Source organism: Manis javanica, chromosome 13, assembly GCF_040802235.1.
Source record: "Manis javanica isolate MJ-LG chromosome 13, MJ_LKY, whole genome shotgun sequence".
Taxonomy (NCBI): Eukaryota; Metazoa; Chordata; class Mammalia; order Pholidota; family Manidae; genus Manis; species Manis javanica.
The window spans coordinates 78,244,988-78,270,856 of record NC_133168.1 but is presented as its reverse complement, the minus strand read 5'-3'; the positions used below and the strand labels follow the sequence as shown (position 1 = coordinate 78,270,856).

The following is a 25,869-nucleotide window of genomic DNA, read 5'->3' as shown; positions in this document are numbered from 1 at the left end:
AAAAAATTAGAAATGTCTACCGTGCAGCCCAGGCTTTCCATTCTTGGATGTTTACCCAAGAGAAGTGGTGATTCTGTTCCACAGAAATACTGACACACGATGTTTACAGAAGCTGTGTTTGTAATACCCAAGAACGAAACAGCCCCATGCCCATCAGCAGGAGAATGCATAAGCACATTTTGGTAAATTCACATAATGGAGTACATTCAGTAATAAAAAAGAAAAGACTATTGATAAGAATCTCAAAATAATTATGTTGCATAAAATAAGTGGGACAGTAAGAAGTACATAGTATATTATTCCATTTATATAAAATTGTATAAAATACTTGCTAATATTTGGTTATAGAAAACACATCTGTGTTTGCTGCAGGATGGAAGTTGGAGGAAGGGATGGATTCCACAGAGTGTGAGAAAATTTGAGGTGTGATGGACATGTTTGTGATCTTGGTGGTGATGACGACTGCATGGGGGTAACACATGCCAGCACTCATTGAATGGTACAGTTTTAATATGTACAGTTTATTGTATATCACTTATACACCAGTAACGTGATGCAGACCTAAGATCCAAAGGGAGATTCCAGATGCGCAGTAGGAGGCTGTGGGGGAGTGCACCAAGCGGGGAGCAGGGCACCTGGGCAGGGACTCCCTGGGACAGAAGAGGCCGGGATGTGCAGGATGAGGACCTGTGGGGCTGCAGGGTCATCAGCCCAAGCTGCACTGTCTGGGCATGCTGGCAACACTTGGGTCCTTTAAAGGCTGATGTGGCATGGCAAACTTCTCAGGGCATTGCCCCCTCAGGCAGGGCTGGGGGCTCTGGGAGGGCCCTCCTGCCCTGGGCACTGTGAGCCATGGGGGAGGGTGGTCTAGCTGGGGTGGAGGACAAGGAATGACACGTGGTAGTCACTTTGTATACAATATATATACTCATGTGTGTATACTTAGACACACAAACACACACATTACATACTCATATACATACACATGCACTCAAATGCAGAGACACATGCACACATATACATATTTGCATATGTACTTACAGTATATTCATATATGCATACATATACATAAATGTATACTCATATTTGTATATATGCACACACACAAATTCATATAATACATATGAGTATTCATACACATTTATACAATACACATACATACATTGTCACATAAACGTATTTATATACATAACATACATATTCATATGCATACACGCATATCCATTCACACATATGTTTTAATCCTTATTACAGTCTTGTCAAGTGTTTCTCATCCCCATTTTGCCAATGAGGAAATATCTTTACAAAATAGCAAGGAATTTGCTTAATGCCAATAATAATTAATATTAGTTAACTAATAGTTAACCTTGCAGTCCTAACCTCCATGTCTGTAGGTCTGGAGCTCCCTTTGGGGAAGTACTTAGACAGCAGGGCCTGTCCTAGAGTGTGGCCCATGCCCCTGACCCTGGGCTTCTCGGCCCGCCTGCTCAGCCCTGGGGCTGATGGGCTCAAGCTGGAGCCTTGGTAAGGGCTGCCACGTGTTCGTGTCCCCCCACACCCCCTGTCCTGTGTCTCCAGGCAGTCCTGCTTCCTTCTCCACATCAGACCTGGCATGTGTCACGTACACCACCCTCTTAGCCATGACTCAGCTTCTCTGTGTCCAGTCTTGTGCTCTACGGTGCCCCTTGGAATCTGGGGGCAGAAGCTTGCCAGTTGTTCCATGTGCTGATTGCACATCGTTCCTCAGGTGGGAGGCACAAGGAGCTTGTGTTTCTGAGAAGGCAGCTTGGCTTCTTGGAGCTTTCATATTATGTGTCTAAACTGCTTGCCCTCTGCCGTGCTCCTCAGAAACTGGGGTGGGTGGCTGTGGGGTCAGGAGGGAACTGATCGGGCTCAGCTGTTTGAGGAAGGTGCTACTTTCCACACAGCTATCATGCTGTGAAAACACTTCTTACCTAGGGGAGGAAGACGCAAGTTGGCCCAAGTGAGTGGAGGGACAGCTGCATCCCTGGCTTCCAGGTTCACCCAGGCCCAGACGGGAAGGGCGCAGTGCTGGGCACCCTTCTGCAGCACACCTGCCCCAGCTCTGAGGAACGTCCGGGAGGTCTCTGCAGCAGCTCCCCCCTCACCCAGGTGAAGCCCTTGCAGGCCTCCATGCAAAGGCCCCAGCCCCCCTCACTCTGGCAGCCACCCAGGACTGAGTGTGGTGCCATTCTCATAGCCCCTCAAGTGGCGCCAGGGGAAACGCCCTCCCTGGCCCAGCCACCTGAACACTGGGGGTCCAGATGCTGCTCGTGGGCTGAGCCTTGGCACTGGTATGCCGGCCCTATGGGGAGATCTCCATGGAAAGTAACCAAAACTTGCTGGAGATGGGAGGCAAGGGACAGGGGAGCAGGATGACACGCAGGTGCTTTAGGACAAGAAGGCGTGGAGCTCTGAGCGCTGGTGGAGGACACGCTGGGGACGGGCCCATTTTAGACATAGTTTGATGCGTCTGTGCCATTTTCTACTGGGTCTGTCACATAGCCATTCGAAGGGGCCTGGCTTGGGCATGGAGGCTGGGGCTCACGAAGGCAAGGTCTGGCTGAGAACCTCAGGCAGAGCAGCAGCCATGCCCCGCAGAGGCTCCCTGGAAATCCGAGGCCACCACTCCCAGGTGGACCCACCGGAAAGGGCAAGAGGAGAGGCCAGAGGCGAGGCGATCCACTGCGCACAGGACCAGGCAGCAGGAGGGCGCCTTTGACCTGAGCAAAGGGCAGGGGCTCGCGAGACACGACTGACTGGGGGACATGAATTGGCAAGGACCAGCTGTTGTAGAAGAATCGCTAGAAAAACAACTCATTTTTTCTCTGTTTATTCTTAGGCACCTGCACACTTAGTAACTTGTGTTTTATTGGATATTCGGCATCAGCCTCCAAAATCGGGAGCCACACGGACTCCGAGTGGCGTGGCCGAGAAACAGGTAATAAAGCCGAGAGGACGCTGAGATTCCTACTGCAACGATGTCCCTTGAGGTCTGAAAGTCCAAGCCGTGCTGGCTGCTGGAGGGAACCGCATCCACAGCTGTTTCTTGGTTATTATTTTGGCTCAATCCACATCCACTCCACAGATTAGAAAGTGGAAAAGCTGTGAAGGTTTTGTCGTGTGTCACACAAAGATTGAAGCAAGAAGAAAATAACGGTCTCCACGGGGACCCAGAGAGATTGGAAATGTCTGGGGAAATGATGGTGGTTGCTAGGGACTGGCTGTTTCAGTGGAGGCTGTGAGTCATCAATGCTGACAAAATAGTTCACACTAGAGTGCGGAGCCCAGGCAGAAAATCTCACTGCACCTTCCCGAACGGGCAGATGGCAGCTCCCTGCAAACATCGGGAAGCTCTAGTCACGGACCAGGTGCTGGGGAGGGCTTTCCCTCTTTCTCTGTTCTGTCCTGCTACCCTTCCTTCCTTCCCAGGGACGGAAGGGTGTCCTAGGAGAAACATTCCTTCTTTGGACACATCTGGCAGTGGAGTAAAAAGCACCTCTGAGAAGCAAATGGATTTACTAACACTACAACATTCTTCAAACCAAGAGCATTAAGACTGGATTGCATGGGGGAGAAGGGGGTCAGGGACATTTATAAACTCATGAAATGGATTGCAACAATTTTTATCTTCTCTTTTTCCCTGTGCACTTTCCTTTTAATTATTTGTTATGAAAACATATACACAAACATTTCAAAGAATAATGGAATAGACTCCTTAACATCTATCATGTAGCTTATAAAGCAAAATATTGCAAGTTTAGTTGCCCTATTTTGAGTTGAAGTCACCTCTCTGTACATCTCCCTGATTGTATTCTCCATACTCCTGACTGTGAGAAACCAGTATCTTGAATTTGGTGATCTTTTCCACATAAATAGTTGTATTTGACAGCATACGTATTTATTCCAAAACTATGTATGGTATTTTTTAACATTTTATTTTGCAATAATATTAGACTTACAGAAATGTTGCACAAATAGTATAGAGAGTCGCATCTTCACCCAGCTTACTCTGATACTGAAAACTTATATAACCATATCAAAATCAGGAAATGAACATTGATAACGATACCATTAACTAAACCACAGACTTTTTTCAAATTTTGTCAGTCCAACCGTATTTCTTACAGATCATTCTGTATTAATACATATAGCCAAATCCTTATGACTAGGTCATAAGGTCATAAGGGTGGAACCCTCATGAATGGGATCCACCTTCCCACAGGGTCCAGAGAGCTCTCTTGCCCCTCCTGCCACGTGAGGATGCGGCAAGAAGACAGTCATCTGTGAAACAGGAAAGGGGCCCTCGCCAGACGCTCAGCCTGCCAGTGCCCTGATCTCGGACTTGCAGCCTCCAGAACTGTGAGAAACAGATGTTTGTGTTCAAACCACCCAGTTCTTGGTAGTTTCTTACAGCAGCCCAGAGTAAGACAGTGTGCTATTGGTCAGTTCTACATCTTCTTTGGATAAATGTCTATTCAAATCCTTTGCCTAGTAAGAAAAATTGAATTATTTGTCTTTTCACTGCTGTCAGAGTTCCTTATATATTTTGATATAAGTCCCTTGTCAGATACACAATTTGCAAATGTTTCCCCCATTCTGTAGGTTGTCTTTTCACTTTCTTGATGTTGTTTGATTCATAAATGTTTTAAGTTTTTATGAAGTCCAGTTTATCCATTTGTTTCTTTTGTTGCTTGCGTTTGTGACATCATATCTAAGAAACCATTGCCCAACCAAGGTCATGAAGATTGACACCTATGTTTTCTCCTAAGAGATTTATACTTTTCAGTATTGCATTTTGATCTTAGGTACATTTTGAATTAATCTTTGTGTATGGTGTGAGAAAGGGGTTCAATTTCATTCTTTTATATGTGGATAGCTAGTTGTCCCAACATGATTTGTTTAAAAGAGTATTTTTTCCCCATTGTATTGTCTTGGTATCCTTGTTAAAAATAAACAGGAAGCTTAGTCCACTTCATGTATTTTCTCCAACTCTTTTTACTCCCCTTCACAATCTACCTGCTTTTGTTTACATTTCAAAATTCAAAGTAGTTATCTTTTATGTTTTGTCCAGAGATCAGTTTTATTCAGCAGGAAAACAGACAGTAGTGAGCATATGCTGTTAGTGAAGATTTCTTCTCAAGAGGTAAATCACACAAATGCTTACAGGAATTTTATTCATAATTTCCAAATCTGGAAGCAAACAAGAGAATTGACACTGTCTGATCTCTGGGCCCTTGGAAAAGACACATTCTTAGAGCTTGTCTTTATTTGATCTGATAAGACAAAACATCAATATTCTCCAGAAGGTTATAATGGAACTCAGAGTAAAAACAATACAATATCCACATGTCCATGATATAATGCAAAATTACTTAATATAAAAGAATCAGGATTGATTCTTAAGTAAAACAATATATAGATTTCAACCCCAAGATATTCAGATGAAGGGATTATGAGACAAGGGTTTTAAAGCAGCTATTATCACTGTGCTTCATGAAGCATGGCAAACACATTTGATATAAACAGAACAATAGAAGTCCACAGCAAAGAAAAATAAATTATTTTTAAAAAATCAAAAGGAAATTTTAGATCTGAAAAATAAACCTATTGAAGTTAAAAAAATCACTGAATGTGATTAAGAGCAGAATAAAGAGGACAGAATAAAGTGTCAGTGGACCTAAATGTAGACCAATAAAAATAATCCAATCTGAAGAACAGGGGAAAATTATTGAAAAAAAAAGCCAGAATCTCAGAGAAATGGAGATGGCTAATGGAAATGTCAAAACATTTAACATATGTGTTGCTGGAGTCCCAGAGCATCAGAAAAAGAGGTTGGTAGAGAAAAATTATTTGAAGAAATAATGGCTGAGCACTTTCCAAATTTGGTGAAAGTTATATATTTACAGACTCGAAGAGCTCAGTGAAACTTAAAGATGATAAATTCAAAGAAAATGATGCCTGGATACTTTATAATCACATTGTTGAAAGCCAAAGATGAAGAAAAAATTTTAAATGTATTTTTATTGAGATGCATACAATAAAATGCACAAATCTTAATATACAGCTCAGTGAATTTACACATGTGTATACATTCATGTAACCACTCTAGTCAAGGCATCAAACATTCTAATTTTTTTTAGGGAGAAAATTTTAAAACGACTAGAGAAAAATGGCATACTACATATCAGGGACCAATAATATGAATTGTCACAGATGTCACAATAGGAACCACAAAGGCCACAAAAGAGTGGACAAAATATTTAAAATGCTGACAAAAAACTGTCAGTCCAGAATGCCATATGGAGCAAAAATATCCTCAAGAATGAAGGCAAAACAAAAATATCCAGATGAAGGAAAATTTTAAAAAAATCACTAGCAGGCTTTCATGCTGAAGAAAACAACATTTAAGGGAAAGTTGAATCTCCACTAATAAAGGAAAAGCAATGATAAATAGCTTGGATGATATATGTGCCTATTGTCTTCCTCTGAAGTTCCTTAAAATACTTATAATTAATGAAAGAAAAATGTATGGTATTGTCTGGTGGGCTTTTCAGCCTGTGTGGACATCATACTCTGACACAAAAGGTAATTGTCCATGGGATGATGGTGGTAGAGGGTCCGATAACTCAGCAAGTCTATATTTTACTTGAAGTGGGGTAATATTAACTCTAAGTCAGATGTGAAAAGTTAGGTATGTATATTTTAATCCATAGATTAACCACTAAAAACACAAAGGAATATGCTGAAAAGATCATAGACAAATTGAAATGCAACATTAAAAAATTCAGGTTGTCCAAAGAAAGGGGGAAAGGATGATCATAGGAACAAAAACAGAGGGGACAAACAGAAAATAAATAATGAAAAGGAAAACCTGAATCCAGCATGTGAATACTCATATTACATGTTAATGGTCTAAACACACTAAAAGCCAGAGATTGTCTGAGTGGATAAAAAAACAAGACCAAACTATATGGTGGCTACAGCAGACACACTTTAAATATAAAGACAAAGATAAGTTGAAAGAAATGGAACAAAAAATACATATCATGAGCAAAAAATAAGCATAAGAAGGCTTGAATGGTTACTGTAATATTAGAGTATGACCAGAGACATTTTATATCACAATCATAAAAGTAACAATTCATCTGGAAGATTAGCAATTAAATATGTATCTATGCTCAGTAATGGAATCTCAGAGACATAGAGCAAAAATGAACAGATTTGGGAAAAATAGACATCTCAATTATAGTTAAGAGTGATTATGTCCCTTTCTCAATTGATACAAGTTGACAAAAAATAAGACTAGATGATCTGAACAGCTCAGTTATCTGTTGATAAATGTCAATTTATCCAAATGATTATAGAACACTACATCCAGCAACTGCAGAACACGTAATATTTTCCAGGGCACGTGACACATTCACTAAGATAGACAACATGCTGGCACATAAAACTAGTCTTAATAAATTTAAAAGGATCAAAATATTGCAACGTGTGTTCTCTGAACACAGTGGAATTCAACTAGAAATCAATAACAATAAAGTATCTAGGAGTCCCCCCTCCGTCAACAACACACTTCTAAATAATTCGTGGGCTGAAAACAAAGTCAAGGGGAAATTAGAAAACATTTTTTATCTGCAAGACAACAAAAATAAAGCATCTGTAAGTTTGTGGGCTGCAGCTAGTGCTGGGTTTAGAGAAGAGCTTATAGCTTTAAATGCTTCAGACGAGAGTCTGAGTGTGGGGCTATGACTGAGGTGGGCACTCAGCCAGCCTGCAAGTATAATGGGGCAGCAAAAACTTCCCCAGAGAAAAGCAGAGGCCATAAATGGACCCCAGGGAAATGCCAGATCTAAGGGATGTAAACAGGTACAGCCAGAGAAGCAGGAGGGAAGCAGGTGAGCATAGTAGGTCATACTGGCTTCCGACTTAATTCCATCAGCTAGTGAGGCGAACAGCAAGAATTATTCTCATCTGGACATTTGTGCACATGCCTAGCTGCTGTAAATTGTTATCTGCAATGGTCTACACGGCCACACGGTGGCGAAACGACATCGGCAAAGCCACCGTGGTCCCCGGGCTGGGGCACCGTCTTCTGCGTGTGGGTGTAGAACATCCGCCTACTAAACCGCCCACTGGTTCAACAGCTTACGGAGCCGCTGCTTCACGCTGGATTCCTTCTGGTGCATGAATCTAATTTTTCTTCATCAATCTGTTTCTATATAGCCATTCTTCTGGGGCCTCTTTTCATCCGACCGCCTGCATCCCCTCCAGAACTGGGGGGGTGAGCGGCCCCCTGTGTTTTGTGCTGATCCTCTCAGACAAGCGAGATTCAGAGTTCAGCTGTAGGTGAGTTGGAATGGGCTCAGTGTGGACTGCGGAGAATAAGAAACCGTATTTTATGAGCTGCAGTTTTAGGAACTGGGCTGTCATAGGGGAGAAGAATCTTCAGGGTCTTGCAGCAAAGTCAGGGCAAGGCGAGAGCTTTCTGTGTTATATCGGGATCGCCACTGGGACCCTTGTCTCAGTATAACAGGACGACAGCGAGGGGCCAAAGAGGGGCTGGCATGGGGTGAACAGCAGAGGACTTTGCAAGTGTGCGTGTGCCATGAAGGGGCAAGATGGGTCTGGAGGTGACGGGCAGGTAGGAGGGGACAGGTGCTTTGTTTGTCAGGGACTGTGCTAGCAGAGGGAACTACCTAGCAGAGCAGACTGACAGGGGACCACAGAAGATAGAAGTAACGGAGAAAACGTTCAGCTTATCAAGGAAGAGGCCTGTGACACCATGGGGTATTATGCCACTATCCTGAGCAAAGGAAAGGTGTGGTGTGGGATGTCGTCACGGCGAGACAGTGAGGAAACGGCAGCTGAGAAGCAGGTGAGAGGAAGCGACTAGGAGTTAAGAACCAGACCTGATCTGGATTTGAACCCGAGCTCAGCCCTCGCAGTTGCAGGGCTCTTGGGTAAGTCATGTAACTGGAGGACTCTTGGGTTCCCCTTGTCAAGCAGTGATCCCGTGATCGTTACTGTTCAGTGTTGACCGAGACCAGCTCTGTGCTCAGTGCTTCCCAGACACCCGCCCATGGAATCCTTAACTCCGCGCTGTTGGTAAAATGATTTCCCAAAGTCGCAAAGCCAGTCTGGGGCCAGTTCCCCGAAACACTGGGCCACAGAGCCTCCCTAGTTGTCTGCCTCTCTGTTGTTCTAAGAGTTAAAAAGTAATGAATATTCAACGTATATATTGAATAATGATTATAGTGGCATCATGACCTCCCAGGGTCTGGTCAGTATGCTTCTATTGATATCACCCAGTGATCCTAGTAACTAAGTTACATAGAAAACATGTGATCAATTGAACTCTAGGGATATTTCATTGATCTGAAAAATCTGTGCAACAGGTTTATTGTAAGGCATTTAGAAAGGAAAGATAATGAAATTACTCCGTTTTAATGTGTGTGATGCCATTTCACCCTGTGAGTAGATTGGGTAACATGCCCTCGGTTGAAAGAAGAAATTTACTGCTGACCTGGAGCTCACCTCCTACTCCTCCAACTTTAAAGAATATTTGTTTTGTTTTCTTCTGGTCTCCCTGCAATGTAACATCCTTCCACAAGGTTACTCCTCAAGCCCTCGCCGCTGTATCTGAGAGCCGATGGGACTTAACCTCTGCCCACTACCTCCTCCCTGGTGCTCACAGTGGGAAACACGTCTGTCTCATTGACTCTTGCTTCCAGGAGCCTCTGTGATTCTGAGCAGTGTACGCGTTATCTCAGATACTGGAGCCCTGAAATGGGGCTGTTTCTGGGTTTCTAACTCCCTCTTGTGGATTTGCTGTTGTACCATCTTTCTGAATGACCTTGAATAATGTTGGTTAATGGTTTACCAGTTGGAACGACTCTGATTCATGAGATCATGTATGCAATGTGCCCTGCGGAAAGCAGGGTCTCAGCTTCCAAACCCAGGGATTTATGGCCCATGATAACCCCATTGTGGATAAAATGAGAGTTCTCGTGGCCAGGATTCTCACCTGGCTGTGTTTGACTAGCTCACTGCACACCTGTGGGCACTACATGGCTGTTGACTCTATAAAAAGAGCTCCGCCCAGTGCTCTGGGCACGACACGGTGGCAGGGCTGCAAGGCTGTGGGAGAGCAGAGCAGAGGCTGGAGCTGTGGTAGCACTGAGGACAGAGGCACGGAGGACGGCTGTGCGGACAGAGGGGCCCAGAGGTAGAGACCGGCTTGCTGCATGCAGACTCGCTCTGAGTGAACAGGATTCTAGTGACTGACCTGCCACCTGGAAATCAAGTTGGGTATAACCCTTTCATCCCAAAGAGCATTCTGCTGTCAATTTTCTTTGGTCACACTGAGTCCATAGCAAACTTCCCTGAGGCTGCAACCCATTGCCAAGACACCCATTTTGCTATGAATCTTTTTTTTGAGGCTCCACACATAAACGATACCACACAGTGTTTGCCTTTCTCTGTCTGGCTTATTTCATTTAGCATAAAGTTCTCCAGATTCATCTAAGTTGTCACAAATGGCAGGATTTCTTTCTTCATATGGCCGAATAATATTCCATTGTGTGTATGTGTGGATATCTATATGTAATATATGTTATATACATATGATATATATATATATGTATATATATATGTATATATATACATATGATATATATATATATATGTATATATATATGTATATATATACATATATATATATATGTAACGTTTTCTTCTCCATTTATCCATTGAAGGGCACTTAGTTGTTCCCATGTCTTGGCTGTTGTAAATAATTGTGCCGTGAACACGGGAGTATGTATATCTCTTCGAGACAGGGATGTCATTTTCTTTCCGTATATACCCAGAAGTGGGATGCTGGATTATATGGTATTTCTATTTTTATTTTTTTGAGGCACCTCCACACTGCTTTCCACAGTGGCTGCACTGATTGACATTCCCACCAACAGGGTAGGAGGGCTCCCTTCTCTCCACATCCATCGCCAGCACTTGTTGTTTCTTGTCTTTTGGATTGTGGCCATTCTGACTGGGGTGGGGAGATCTCTCAGTGTGAGTTTGATTTGCGTTTCCCTAATCATTAGTGATGCTGAGTCCCTTTCCATACATGGTACTGTTGCCCATTTGTGTGTTCTCTTTGGGAACACGTAGGCACAGACATGCTGGCATCAGATGCGTCTCACCCTGCAGGGTAGCTTCCTGGCACAAGTGTGTCATCCATGAGGCTGTTCCCTCAATGGCTGTGCCCTGGGCAGTGGTGGCAGGCTGATGACAGGCCTCTCTGCAGGCGCCCACGACTGTGGCTCCAGGGGTGGGTCCCATGCCGTGGGCAGGAGGGGCACGGAGGCCAGTGCACTGCCCTCTCACCTGCTCAGCCCCTGCCTGCAGCACCTGCCGCTCAGCGGGGCCCTGACGGGAGCCAGAACCAGACACCCCAAGAGAACCTTCCGCTCATGGAAAGGAATTTTCCTAACTTGAGACTGGAAGCTGTGGCCAGTTTTCAACTGAAATAGCTTCAAACTATAATAACAAAAGAGCCAGGTGAAGGCATAAAGTCCCCTCCAGGCCTGCCAGCCCCCAGCTACTCAGACTTGAGTCTAAGGTGTTTTGTAAGCGTGCCCACGATGATGGCTGTGTGTGTGATTCCTGGCTCACCGTCCCTCCCTCCCTGCTTTCTCCTGGAAGCTGATGGGCCAGGTGGCACGCTGGCCTCTTGGGGAAACTGACTCTCTACTTTGTCATCGCTGCCTGTCTTGGCCCATCACATTTTTCTAAGCCTGTATTTGTTGTGACAAGACATTTAGGTTTAAAAAGGGTGATCCCTGAATCTTTGTCAAATAAAGATTTGCAAGTGTGAAGTGAAGCCTTAAGGTATCCTGCATTTCCTCCCAGGTTCTGGGGAGCGTGAGGAGGGTCCCCCAGGCCGGTTCTGGGGGGACAAAGGAGCATATGGAGGATGGCTGCTGCCAAGCCTGGCCTGTCCTTATATTTCCACATGGTGTCTGTTTGTGATTAAACCATTTGCTAATGTTTTGGATGTTACCTGAGATTTTTCAAAAGGCAATGGATTTTCCTCTGGGTGTAAATTAAATTTCCAAAGGGGGAATTTGTCTTCCCTGCCATTGGCTTAGTTCTTTCAAACCCAAGAAAATAAAGTCATTGTTAGCCTGCCCATGTGATTCTTTCTGAATATCAGGGCTTTTATTTCACACATGAAACTACACAAATCGAAAATTCACAACAAAAGTAAGAAATGAAGACCACTTACCTCTGATGCAGCACAGTGTGAGCTCTGCTGGCACCATGGTCAGTCATTTCCATTCAAATTTAAACTGGAGATCATGTGCCCTAAGTCGGCCTTAGTAGCACATACTTTCAATAAACTATGAAAAAAACATTTTTGTGTTGTTAGCCAGTGTTTCCATGTGGTTAGATTTTCCATGTTCAGAATTTGAAAAATAACTGGGTAGAAACCTTGGTGGTGTGGCTATACCCTGAGTGTGACATACACATTAACTGTGACCAGCCTCTTCCATCTTTCCTGGACACACACACACACACACACACACCCTCCACACACCACCACACACACATAGAAACATGGCGCACACACACACTTAGACCACACACACACAGATGTGCATAAACACACATACACACCCTCAGCCCCTGGGCAGTCTAGTTAGACTTGTGGATGAATTGCCTCCACATTGGGAGGACCCAAGTGGTGTCAGTTGTTAGTGTGCCCCAGAGAGGACCAGAGCTTTGGGTCCCGGCTCCCCTCTTCCTGGCCAGTGTTTCCTGATTCCCAGTGTGTCTAACTTGGAGGATTGTACTCCACCTCTAACTACTGGGAGGGTCGTTCCATAAGCACAGGGCTTTTCCCCAGCCGCACCTCCCCTTGACTTTCTGGGGCGCTGCACTGCTGGTACGCACTGGCTCTGCAGAGCTAGCGGGTCTGCAGACACCCACCTCCCCGGCAGGAGGCACTGCCCTGAGACCTCGGAGCCCCGCCGGGCCTCACCTTCTGCTACACTTCCGGCTCTTCAAGCTCAGTGAATCGTCACCATTCAGACCCACCCAGCGACAGTTTAAACGGATTAGGTGACATGGCAGAGATAATGCTATTTCTTCCCTCCTGGTCATTCAGTGAGGCCAGAGTCCCTGCAGCTGGGGACCCACGTGACTGGGCTCTCCCCAGCAGGGTGGTGACGTCCACATCCCCAGGCCTGGTCCCTGCGATGCCTCACAATCCTCAGGAACTGAATGTAAGCCAGAAGGAAGGGCGGGAGGCTGGGCCCCAGAAAGCAGGGGGAGTGGACGGAAAGCTGGACGTGGCCTCCCCACTGCCCTCTCCTTTCTGACAGAATCTCAGGTGGTTTGGCTCTGATAATCATCGGGGCATTTGTGTTGTATTTCGCTTTAAAATGTTTTTAAATGTTTCCATCCTCTTTAATTTGAGTATCACTGATGTACAATCTCATGAAGGTTTCACATGAACAACCTTGTGTTTTCAACATTCACCCATATTATCGAGTCCCCCCACCCACTGCAGTCACTGTCCACCAGTGCAGTGAGAGGCCGGCGTCACTACTTCTCTTCTGCCTGCTGTACTGCCTTCCTGTGACCTATCTATATTGTGGTTGCCCATCAGGTGCCCCTCTATCCCCTTCTCCTTCCCTCTCTTCCCCCCTACACACCCCTACACACCCCTCTCCTTTGGTAACCGCTGGTCCCTTCTTGAAGTCGGTGAGTCTGCTTCTTTGAGTTTTGTTCCTTTGGTTTTCCTTGGTTGTTATACTCCTCAGATGAGTGAAATCATTTAGTATTTGTCTTTCTCCGCCTGGCTTATTTCACTGAGCGTAACACCTTCTAACTCCATCCATGTTGTTGCAAATGGTAGGATTCATTTTCTTCTTATGGCTGCATAATATTCCACTGTGTGTATGTACCACATCTTCTTTATCCACTCACCTGCTGATGGACGCTTCGGTTTCTTTCATATCTCGGCTACAGCATCTCCATCCTTTTCTCCTGACTTACCTGCTTAGGTCACCCTAGCAAGCCTTACAGAGCCGTCCACCCACCCAGGAGCGGCCTTCCTGCTCTGTCACCTTGCTGCTCACCAGTGTGGTCCCAGGTGAACAGTCAGCACCTCCTGGGAGCCAGTGAGCGACACAGAGTCTGTATTCTCACCCTGGACCGGATGAAGCCGAATCTGCATTTTCACAAGATTCTCAGGTGATTTGTATGTGCATGAAATTTGAAAATGTAACTTTTTTTTTTCTGTCTCACAACACTCTACAAAGTGCTGGTATCTGGTCACCCATTTTATGAACTAAGGAACTGAAGTACTGGGAAAACGTATTTATTCCCAAGAGCAAGAGTTTATCCCTGGAATCAAAGTACTTTGATTTTTTTCTGTTAACAAGGTGCAGCTGCCACTTTACTCAATTGTATGGTCCACATAAATTTAAAGCAACCCTCACTATGCATTCAAATACACGAGTGAGAGGTGCAGACAGTATGTAATAGGTATATGTGGGCCCACGAGACTTCAGGTGTTCTGAAAGTCCTTGCCGTCACCTGGTTGCATGTGATGCTCTGACTCTCTGAAGTACATCTCTGACCCAGCTTGAGCCTGGAATGTGTAAATTATGCTTCTGTCCCCGAGAGTCCAGGACAGTGCGGAAACCAGAGGCTGGCCGCCAGTGACCTGAAATGTGGCTGTTGTTATGACACCCATCTCGTGTGGCTCCCTGTTCAGCTGCTGCAGGTGTGCAATGTCCCAAGGACCTGGGCCCCTCGGCAGGTTACTTCTGCCCACCTGTGTGTGGGGCAGAAGTGGCTTTTCTCTGTTCTGATGGTCCTTTAAAGAAAAGGTGATCAAGTGATTCGAGCAAGAGCAGATTTTCATCTCTAAACTTACCCCGAACGGTATTTGGAGGCTTGTGAAAAAGACCAATAATGAAATGATAGGTTTGGGGGAAGTTGGGTTGTTTACGTTTGCAAGTGGAGAAACCAACACCTGTTTATGGAAGAACCTAACGGCGCGTCTCTTGAGGCATGTGGCCTCTTCCATAGGGAAGGTGCGAGCTGGCTCTCCACCGACCATAATGGCTGTGGGCATGCTGTCAAAGTTTTGGAAAGGCAGTCAGTTTTATGATTTTTATTCCAAAACTAAATTTTTTCTCCCTAAGCTGTTTCAACAGTCAACAAATTTGGTCAGAGGAGGCTGCTAATCATCCCAGCAGTATCTTAAAGATATTTAAGGGTTTTATCTTCTCTTAAAAACAGATGCAGAAGAGAAAGAAAAAGGGAAAAATAGAAGGTTAGAGAAGACATATCATTTGAGGCTCTTCAGCTGAAGGTAGCGTGTAGGAAGGGACTTGGGATGAAAGTCCCAAAACAAACGTATTATTTTGTTACTGATATAGTATTATGTTATAAACACCAATTATATTGTTACTTCTTTCCTGAACTAACATTTGTAAGGACATGTTCTGTGTGCATGCACCCCCGTAAGATGCAGGAGCCACTCACATATTCGCTACTGTTTGTAATCCTTAATGGTCATCCTGCAAGCGAGGGATTGTTATTTCAAATTTATAGATGAGCAAATGGACTTACACTGGATAATCAGTTTTTCTATCTAATCGATAGGCAGTAAAGCCTGGATAAGTACTCGTTATTTTAAATGTTTATGGTTTTGAATGATCTGCTACTGTCCCCAGTGGCTCAAAAATATATGGGCAGAATACTTTATGTGTTTATTAGCATCCAGATTTTACAAAATGCTTGATATAGGTAAAAACTACCATTAAAAAGGAAGTGGAAAACAGGTGTGTTACTCTATTGTTACTTGGCAGTCTAGAATCTGATTTTCCTTTTCATTAGAGAGAATATGGTGCAGTTAGAAATGAAAAGCTTTTTATTGCCTTTGCAAGTCTGAGAGTGAGTAGTGTATGACACAGCAGCTCATGCTTTTCTGTACTGATGTAAGCAAAAGGGGTCTTTGCCAAAATTTAAAATCCTTAGATTACTCTGTACTATTTTGGAAATTGATTTATTCAAAAATTTTAAGTGTGATTTCCATCAGGTTATGGGTACTTGCTAAAGAATCAAAAACATACAGACCTTGTCTGGTGTATTTGCAAAGCTTTATCTTTCAGTGGACACCTCTGTATCGCTCTGCCCACCACTCTGAGTAAGGCTGTAAGCTTCAGCAAACAGCGGAGCATGGGTGTTTAATCACAGGCTGTTTAAAAACCAACAATCCACACTAAGAACTCTGCTTATGACAATGTAGTGTGAAGGAGCCTTTTGCTGTTTTCCAAGAGAATTGGAGCTTAAACTCTAAAACAATTTTTGTGTGTTTCAGGACTCTATCTGGAGGTAGAAGATCTGGCTCAAAATTAATTTCCCCCTTTTCATGTCTTCCCCTACATTTTTTTATTTTTTTTATTGCAGTATAGTTGATATACAATATTAAATTGGTTTCAGGTATACAGCATTGCTATTTGACGGTTACCCGCGCTATCAAACACTCACCCCACCTAGTGGTGACTGTCAACACAGAAAGGTCGCAGGACCACAGGCTGTATCCTGCATGCTGCACTTCCATCCCTGTGACTAATTTACAGTATACTTGAGATTCTATGCCTGTTTATCCCCTCCACCTATTTCACCCCATCCCAGCCCCTCCCCATGGTGACTGCCAATGATTTCACTTATATGTGGAACTCCTACATTTTTTTTGTATCTAAGCATCTTCTCTTAAAGTGTCAAAAATCCAGAAACAGTGAAAATTAAAGCCACCAGACCAGTAAAATAGTATTTAGTAAGAGTTTATTGTTCACATAAGTACCGTGGGAGCTTTAAAACCTAAAAGTGACATAGAGCTAAGGGGTACACTGTTAGCAATGGCCCAGCCAGTGAAAATGAGGGCACTGACCCTTTATAGTGGTTGGCTTTTCGGTGACAGTTTCCAGACAACTGGACATTGGTTAGAAGTGATTCTCTCATGCCATTTTAGGAGGTGAATTAAGTTATGTTTATGGTTATCAGAAGCACTTATAAGAAATAAACTAAGTTTTGCTTATGTTTATGCTTAAGTTAGTTTAGTTTATTGACCTGACTTAGTTTGGGGGATTTTCAAACCTGATCTCCATTTTATTTTCTTTTAATGAAGGTTAATACTCTGTGAGGAGACCAGGGCAATGCCCCGGAATGGTGCTGTCCCCGGGGGCCCAAATGAGCTGTGGCCGCCTTGCTGGGACTGGGCTTGTTTCCCGCAGGGACGGGATTAAATGGCAGCTGCATGTATGTCACCACATATTCTTCTTTTGTGCTATGCTAGGCACTTGGGTTTTCAAGATCTTATTTGAGTCTACATAACTCTGGGGGGGGGGTAAGTATTATTTTTATCTGTATTTATAGATATTGGCAAAGATGATCATGAAGTCACATAGCCCCACTTAGCCAGTAGATGCTGAAATACTTATTCAGGTCCTGACCTAAAACACCAAAGTCAAAATTACTCTTTCTAATTTTAATGCTTCTTTATTTATATTATAGAAGCAAAGATGTTTATTAAAAGATTCAGAAAAGCATAAGGAAGAAAAAAGTAATCTGTTTCCATGAAACAGTGTTTTCTTGCATAGTTTTAATGTACATTTTATATTCATCACTCCTAAATTCCGGTGGCCATGTGGCCCACTTGCATTTAGAAAGGCGCAGTCTAGCAACCAAAAATAATTGGGAAGGAAATCCAGTCTCAAATAACCTTCCTCAAAGTACACTAAGGGAGGCCAAATTCCTGGGGTCTTGGTGACACTGACCCCTCCCGCAGGACAGGGTCCTTGCTGTCTCCTATCCATCCCTGTGAAGGGCCGTTGGACATGTGCTCAGGTTCCATCAAGGAAGCAAAACATTTGAGCTGTTTATTGTGTGTGATCTTGGCAGGTCTCTGGACTTCCCTGCCTGTCAGTTTCCCCACCTTGGAGTGGGTCTAATGAGGCCTAGGGAGATGATGTGGGAACAGGTGGGACCCATTGGGCACATTTAGTACCTGCTTGCTGTTCCTGGATTCCTTTTACTCCTTCTTTCAAGCCTGTATCCAGGCCAAAAATATTTATTGCACAACATGTTGGCGAAGAGATGTAGGTCGCCCAAGAAGTCACGGCCACTCGTGTCATGTAGTGACGCCCAGACGGCTGTGATTCCGGGGAGCGCAGTTCTGATTCGTCCCCAGAGGAGGTCCCTCTCTTGACCCCCACTCCTGGGGGCAACTACGTGGTGTAAAACAATCCAAGGGCCTTCGGTTGGAATTGAAGCTTCTCCTGGGTTGAAAGGTGTCCCCCAAAATTCACCTCAGAATGTGAATTTATTTGAAATAGGGTCTTTATAGATGTAAGTAGTCAAGTTGAAGTGAAATCGTATGGATTGGGGTGGGCCTAATCCAGTGGCTGGTGTCCTTGCGAGAGGAGAGAAATTGGGATGCTGATTGACAGAGAGGAGACACCATGTGAAGACCCAGAACGCACACGGGGCACACACGGCCCATTGGACACACGCTCTGTCCCACTGAGAAATGCCAAAGATCGCCGGCAACTGCCGGAAGCTGGGAGAAGTAGAGGCAGGTGCTCCTCTGCAGAGTCCGCAGAAAGCTCGCCCTGCAGACATCCTGATTTAGGACTCGAGCCTCCTGAGCTAGGCACGAATAGGCATCTGTTGTTCTAAGTCACCTAGGTTGTGGTCCTCCGTCGTGGTGGCCCCAGGACACTGATGCAGAGGCCTTCCACGCCAGGCCCCGGCCATACTTGCTGCCCCACCAAGACTGGGCCAGAGAAATTCCATCTACGTCAACATGGCAGCGGGGAGCCCCCTGCTTACTCAAGAAGCCTGCTATGGTTCTGTGTTATTTGCTTTGTATACTCCTAAAATGATGAGTCGAATTATAAAAAGAAGCTTTAAAAATGTATCTACTATAATAGGAATTAATGATAACTTTCAGTAAAATGTGTCTAGATTTTTGGTTCAGTAAATTGTTCTCAGCTGTGCGGATGCTCTCAGCACAATAATTATTTGATAGGCGTGAGTTTCCTGAGAGCTTCAGCAGTTGGTTCTGATCCCTTCTCATGTATAAATGCTGAAATGAGTCATTTCAACATGCCATTGAAATATATCAGACCCGGATTACAAAATGTAAACTGAGAACATGTACTCACCTCCCACATTAGCATTTCCTTGTGTTCTCATGAAGAATTGGTTTGGAAATGCTGGAAGAGAAGAAATCCAGGGAATTGAAAATATTTACAAAATTTGGAGGTACATATGATTCTGATTATTTTAACTGCAGGAGTTTTTGTCCAGAAAAATCTGTGGAAAAAAGTGGTTGCTGGCTGAAATCTTTGGCATTCACACTTTTTTGTATTTATGATTTTTAGAAATATCCTATTTCACAATACTTTGTTATGCCATATGGATACTTATTAGAAATTGCTTACAAATGTATATTCTGAGATTACTCTCTAGTGAAAGGAAAAAAGTACCCAGAGAAATGACTTATTTTTTCAATTTAAAAATTTTAATACTGAAATATTTACAATAAAACACACAAATCTTAGTGTACAGCTTGATGAATTTAGGCATGTGTACACTCATGTAACTATAGCGGATCAAGATATCACACATTCTCATTGATTTTCTTTCCCCTTCACCTGTTTCACCCTTCCCCCATCTCCTTCCCCATGCAAACACCATTCTGTTCTCTGTGTCTATTTCAGTTTTGTTTGTTCACTTGTTTTGCTGTTTAGATTCCAAATATAAGTGAAGTCATGGCAACTGTCTTTTTCTGACTTTTTCCACTTAGCCTCATACCCTCTAAGTCCATTCATGCTGTCACAAATGGCAAGATTTCATTTCTTTTTATGGTTGGATAATATTCCACTGTATATTTGTATGTATACACCACATCTCCTTTATCCATTCACTTATTGATAGACACACAGATTGCTTCCACATTTTGTCTATTGAAAATAATGCTGCCATAAACATAGGTGTGCATAAATCTCTTAGAATTAGTGATTTTGTTTTCTTTGGTCAAATCCCCAGAAAACTAAAAATATGGTATTTCTATTTTTAGTTTTTTGAGGAACCTTCATACTGTTGCCCCCAATGGCTCCACCAACTGACATTCCCACCAACGGTGTAGGAGGGCTCCCTTTTCTCCACATCCTTGCCAACACTTGTTATTTCTTGTTGTTTGGGTGTTGGCCATTCTGACTGGTGTGAAGGTGACATCTCACTGCGGTTTTGATTTGCATTTCCCTGATGATTAACGATGTGGAGCATCTTTTCATGTGCCTGTTGGCCCTCTGTGTATCTTCTTTGGAGAAATTTCTGTTCAAGTCCTCTTCCCATTTTTTAAATCAGATGTTTTTTGGTGTTGAGTTGTATGAGTGCTTTCATATAGCTTGGAAATGGCTTTTTAGTAATGGCATTTGTTGGAATTTTTAGTTTGTCAAAAACTTTGAAAATTATGTATATGAAGGACCTCTAGGAGAGTATGTAGACAGACACTATTCTATCGTGAATAGTGTGGGAAAAATCACAGAAGAGTTTCATTATTTGGTAGAATGAGGCAAGCAGTTGGCCGCCTGAGTCTAGCCCGACTGTGACCGCCGCAGTTAGAGCCGGGACAGCGCGGTCTCCGGGGCCTTCCCTTTGACGCTCTACGGATTCTATTAGCCGGTGGCTCCCTGGGTTCATGTTTAATTCAGAAAGTTGCATAGACATTTCTTCAGATTTGGGTGCTGGTGCCAATGGTCCTTAACCAAAAAAGGTGCAAAAAAAAGGATAGGTAGCCACAGGTCTGTGGGCATCGTCCCCAGCCGCCCCAACCGCTTTAACCAAAGGGTCACTTAGTCGTTCATACAGGCACAGGGGCGGCCTTGGGACCTGATGACACAGCGCCTACTAGTGGCAGCCACTGGTGCTCACCTACGAGATGTCAATTCAACAAGCCAGCTCCCTCCTCAATGAAAGGAAATTGCATCCATGTGTGCTGGAACTTGTTTTGGGTTTGAAATGTCACCTGGCTGACAACATATGTTTCTCAAAAGAATTTCAATTGAGAGATTCTTCATCAAACTCCTTTCCAGGGATTTATTTATGAACCATGTAACTGATAGTTTTGTTTCCCTTTCTTTTGAGAATAAAATAGAATTTAAAAACTACACTCATTAAGGGGGTGGGATAAAAATTTGAGTGCCCTTCTTCAGACGAAGGAAGAAAATGCAGACTATTGGCAGCATCCTGGGGGAAGCCGGCATGTCCAGAGGTGGGTCTGCTCTCTGCCTGTGCTTCAGCTGGAGCGGGGCCTCCCCTGGGGCTGGACGCCCAGCGCACGGTCTCCACTGCAGGGAGGCTGCAGCCCTGTCCCTTGGAAACAGCTACCGGATGGTCCCCCAACAGGCTGGCTGGGGGCTGTTGGAAAGTGCGTCTCCATCAGTCTCTGGGCCACTTCAGGGAGCCCAAACCATTGGTACTTGGACGGGGGGCAGAAAACAGAGCAGGAGAGATAAGAACACTGACCAACTATCCCTGTAGACCCCTCGGTCTGGCGAAAGGAAGGCCGAGAAGCCGCCATGCCTCTCTCCCCCTCTTCCTCCCTTGCTCTCTGTCCTCTTCTCTTTCAGAACTGTCCACTCCGGTGCAAAAAAAGGACTCAGAGCGAACCTGGCACCCGACAGGCTGTAAAGCAAGCAGCCCAAGTGAGAACTAATAGACAACCGATGGCTGGTGTCAGTGAGCAGTCTTCAATAATTGTAAAGTAGATGGGCTGTTACCTCACGAGGAGGACCACTCACAAAGGAAAGACCCAGGGCTCCATCCTCTCTTCTGCCCTGATTCAGAGGTCTGTGAATTCCCCTGCGCAGCTGGCCTTGTTGTTGTATGGTGTCCAAACAGCTTACAATGTTCTTTTATTGAAGTGGAGTTGATATACAATATATTATTTGTTCCAGGTGTACAACATAGTTATTTGACATTTATGTACATTACAAAATGATACGTGCAAAAAACATGATTGACATTTATATACATTGCAAAACTGGTCACCATGATAGGTATAGTTACCATCTACCACCACACAAAGTTACTACTTCCAAAGTTATTACTTACAATATTATTGACTATACTCCCCCTGCCCTGCTTTCACCATAAGTTATATATTTCATAACTAGAAGTTTGTCCCTCTTTATCCCCTTCATCTATTTTGCCCAGCTCCCCATCCGCATCCCCCATGGCAACCGCCAGACTGTTCTGTTTATGTGTCTATTTCTGTTTCATTTATTTGTTCATTTGTTTTGCTCTTTAGATTCTATACATACATGAAATCATGTGGTATTATATGTCTTTGTCTAACTTATTTCACTGAGCATAGTACTCTCTAGGTCCATCCATGTTGCCATAAATGAAGGATTTCATTCTTTTCTATGGCTGAGTAATATTCCATATTGTGTGTGTGTGTATGATGTATATATATATACCACATCTTCTTTATCCATTATCCATCAGTGGACACTTAGGTTGCTTCCATATCTTGACTATTGCAAATAATGTTGTTAGAAACATAGGAGTGGCTATATCTTTTTGAAAAGTAGTAATTTTGTTTTCTGTGAATAAATACTCAGAAGTAGAATTACTGGGTCATATGGCATGTCTATTTTAAATTTTTTTGAGAACTCTCTGTACTGTTCTCCATAGTGACTATGTAAGTGTATATTCCCACCAGCAGTGTATGAGGGCTCCCTTTTCTCCACACCCTTAACAGCTCTTGTTATTTCCTACATCACTAATATTAGCCATCCTGACTGGTGTGAAGTGATATGACATCGTGGTTTTGATTTGATTTCCCTAATGATTACTCATGTTGAGCATCTTTTCATGTGCCTGTTGGCCATCTGTATGTCTTCTTTGGAAAAATGTCTCTTCAGGTCTTCTGACCATTTTTTAAATTGGATTATTTATTTATTTGTGTGTGTGTGTGTGTGTGTGTGTGTTAAGTTGTAGCAGAAAGAGAAATTAAAAAACAACCCCATTTACAATTGCATCAAATACAATAAAATACTGAGGAATAAATTTAACCAAGCAGGTAAAAGACCTTTAACTGTAAGACACTGATGAAAGAAATTGAAGATGACACAAATAAATGGATAGATATATAGTGTTCATGGATTGAAAGAATTAATATTACCAAAATATCCCTCTTACCCAAAGTAATCTACAGATTCAGTGCAATCCCTGTCAAAATACCAATGGCATTTCTCACAGAACGAGAACAAATAATCCTAAAATTCGTGTTTCGATCAACATCACCTGAGTAAGGTGAGAAAATTTGGTTCTCAGAAAATATACCTTTTTCTTCAGTAGTGACATGTTTATTCAAGTTTTTTATGTTCATTTGTCAGTGAGTTATTTTGATCTCAATGTTTAACAATAAACAAATGCAAATAAAAACCTTACATACATTCATTGATTGGATTTTGCTTTTTGGCATTTTTTTATTATAGCCCTGTCAATTGAAAGGCATTTTCTGTCTTTCAATAGGATTAAATTATTCTGACAAAACTGGTAAGAGGTAAATTCTCCCTCAAGTCAAGCATCTTGTTTAAAAATGTCTTTTGAAAACTTGTACAGGCCACACAGCCTTTAAGAAAATCAAGGTCATGAAGGACAAAGACCAAGGAGATGTTCCTGATTGAGGAGGGCAGGGGATGGGGTGACCACGGGTAGCATGTGGTTGTGGACGGGAGCTGGAACCAGGACTTGGCTGGTTTGTTTCTCTATAAAGAGCGGTAGTGGGACACTTGGCAAAATTTAAAAAGGTTCTGTAGTCAGGGGTCAGTACTGTCTCAAGGTTAGTTCCTGACTTTAATCATTGCACGTTGGTTAGATGACAGCATATACTTGTTTTTAAGAAATGCACACCAAAGTATTAATGGGTAAAAGTGGTGTTATGTCTGTGGCATTGTTCGGAACAGGTGTAGGCAAAATTCTAAAGGCATGGGCAATCCAGACACAGAGAAAAGACACACATACATGATGTTAAGATTGAGGATTCTAGATAGCCAAAGGAGAGAAGAGATTAAGAAAATTATAAATATACATTCTGCACAATCCTATATAACAAATTAGGAAATATGGTCAGAATATTGGACTCTCAAGAATTAGAAATTTTTCTCACTATTAAGCTTTACTGTGACCCAAAAGGCACAGGTATTCATGAGATCCTGGGGAATCAGGGGGAAATCTAAGATCAGCAGCTCACTTCTCAGGTCCTTGCTTGCAGAGAATTTATCGTCTGAGGCTCCCAGTTGGGCACGCAAAAGGCGTTGCTCTCCCTATGGGGGCCACTTCAGTCATGAAGTATTTCTGTATTATATTCTAATAATTATGTATTTGACATTGATATTTTTCAGGGCTCCATGTGTTATAAACCTATAAATCCTATGTTTATCACATGCAACCTAAGCAGGCCAGGTGCAACCTGCTAAAAGTATTCTGTGGATGCGGGCCATCCGGTACCTTTCCACTAGTGACTATCCCGAGGAGGTCTGATGAGCATATTTCCAAAATTTGACTGGGTCTCTTTCTCGTTTTTCTTTTCTTTGCCTTCCCCTCCCCTCCCCTCTCCTCCCCTCCCCTTACCTTCCTTCTCTCTTCTTTCTTTCTTCTTTGGTTCCTCCAGAGGAGGAGTGAGTCACAGAGCCCGGCGAACCCTTCCCTTCCTGAGACCCCCACCATGGCCTCATTTGCCTGGGAATATCTTGTTTCATGTCTGTTTTCTTGGCATCCATCCGGGGAACACTCTTTTTAATGTTTAAAGTGTTCCACCTTGAAAAATTAATTACTTGCCCATATACCTATAACCAATAGAAGAAATTTTTTCAAAGTCACCACGTTTATATAGTCTTATGAAAATAATTTGAAAATTTCAAAGAAAATTATTGTGGATTATATACTACTCCAAGATGTAATCAATGTAATGGAATGCTTCCCAATTGTATGTTTTATATTGGCAGAAATGGACCTCATACCATGACAGGACAAATGTTGAATAAATAAAAATTACTGCAGCTCACTCTAAGTTTATTGGCTCTTATTTATTGGCTTCCTGTAGGGAGTGGTTGACCAAGTAAAGAATCTGTCTCTGGTCCTGTCGTTTGCTTTTGATTTCCTGTGTGTTGGCTTTGTCCTTGGCAGGCACCTTTCATGCATATATCATTACCTAATGCTATTAGTAAGAGAAAACATTTATTCTGAAAACCTTCCACTCAATGTTGTCCTCATGTTAATGATCAAAACTTCACATTTAAACCTTTCTAACCTTGCTTATTGTAACGGGTGTACATTTAATGAGTGGTTAAGACACAGGAAACACTGACAATCACTTTGAAATCTTGATCAAATATAGAGTTTAGGAGAGATTTTCATTAGAGCAAGAAAGAAGGGTGAATTACATGCAGGTTTAGGAAAGAATATTTTTCCTGAATAAAGAATGATTCATACAAGAACACCAGCATGTCTTTATCTACATTCAAATGTTTTATTTATGCCTCTCCTATATCACACACTGTCTTTCATCCCGAAAAATTCTGAAGGAGGCTGGCTGTTTGGGGTGTACCATTTTTTTTTTTATCACCTGAAAAGCCTTTTAGATCAAGGCAGCCCATGCACGTTGCACAGAGTCAGGCTCCCCAGTCATTCCTCTCTTCTAAGTGTTGGAATTTAAGTCTCTCCCTTACTTGATTCTTACTTCAT

General features: G+C 43.1%; 1 protein-coding gene and 1 long non-coding RNA gene across 2 annotated transcripts in view; both read left to right on the top strand.

The window, feature by feature from the left end:
- SFT2D1 (SFT2 domain containing 1) overlaps positions 1–25,869 on the top strand; it is a 276,058-nt gene that overhangs the window by 142,780 nt on the left and 107,409 nt on the right. The gene's annotated exons all lie outside the window — the stretch shown is intronic.
- Positions 8,176–25,070, top strand: LOC118972891 (uncharacterized). Its single transcript, XR_005062029.2, has 3 exons — positions 8,176–8,373; positions 14,094–14,283; positions 21,744–25,070. It is a non-coding gene; the product is annotated as an uncharacterized lncRNA (long non-coding RNA).